We start from the raw sequence: 1,302 nt of genomic DNA on the forward strand, positions 1-1,302 counted from the left end.
AGAGACTTGCAGAGCGTCGCTCCCTTAACCCCTCTCCCTGCCAGACACCTGCAGAGCGTCGCTCCCTTAACCCCTCTCCCTGCCAGACACCTGCAGAGCGTCGCTCCCTTAACCCCTCTCCCTTTATAAGCTCCCTATATATATATATATATATACACACACTGTATATACAGTGTAATGAATAGAGCAGGGAGGAGGAGCATGCAGTAGCTGCATCGGTGCAGAGAGAGAAGGGAGGGAGAGGGAAGGAGAGGGAAGGAGAGAGGGGGAGAGGGGGATGTGTGCGACGGGCGCTGAAGGGTACCAGTGATAACTGCAGACCTGTCCCAGCACTGCACACAGCTCCTCTCCTCCTCTGCCTCCATCCCTTACCATTACCTCTCTGCCACGGCCGCCACACTCCTCCACACATTATTATAGTCACCTCCCGCGCTCTCCTTCCCCCTATCCCCCTCTCCCCCTCTCCCCCTCTCTCTCTCTCTCTCTCTCACTCCTCTCTCTCTGACTCTGTCACTCTCTCTCCTTCCCCCTCTCCCCCTCTCTCTGTCTCTCTCTCTCTCTCTGATCCTCTCTGACTCTGTCACTCTCTTCTTCTTCTCATCCCCTCTCTCTTATCTCTCCGTCAGTCTCTCTCCACCCCCCTCTGTCTCACTTACACTGACCTTCATCCTGTTTCCCACCTCTCTTCCCCTCTCTCTCCCTCTCCCCACCTCTCCGTTACATTCTCTTCTTCTCATTTCCTTTCTCTCCTTTTTTACATCCCGCTTTTGCTCTCTCTCCCCCTTTCCCTTATCTCTCCTCACTTTTCTCCCCTCTTCCTTTCATCTCTCTTCCTCATCTCTCATATTTCTCTCCCCCCTCTCTCTCCCTCTTTCCTTCTCTCACCCCCCCCTCCCCCTCTATCCCCTCCCCCTCTATCTCTCTCCCCCTTTCTCCCTCTTCTTCTCTCTCTCTCCCCCCTCCCCCTCTCTCCCATTCTTCCCCTCTCTCTCCCACTCTTCATTTCTCTCCCCCTCTCTCTCCCACCCTTCCCCTCTCTCTCCCACTCTTCCCCTCTCTCTCCCACTCTTCCCCTCTCTCTCCCACTCTTCCGCTCTCTCCCCCTCCCTCTCTCTCCCCCTCCCTCTCTCCCCCACTCTTCCCCTCTCTCTCCCACTCCTCCCCCCTCTCTCTCCCACTCCTCCCCCCTCTCTCTCCCACTCCTCCCCCTCTCTCTCCCACTCCTCCCCTCTCTCTCTCCCACTCCTCCCCTCTCTCTCTCCCACTCTTCCCCCCCTCTCTCTCCCTTTCCCCCTCTCTCGC

The sequence above is a fragment of the Ascaphus truei genome, chromosome 20, assembly GCF_040206685.1.
Source record: "Ascaphus truei isolate aAscTru1 chromosome 20, aAscTru1.hap1, whole genome shotgun sequence".
NCBI lineage: Eukaryota > Metazoa > Chordata > Amphibia > Anura > Ascaphidae > Ascaphus > Ascaphus truei.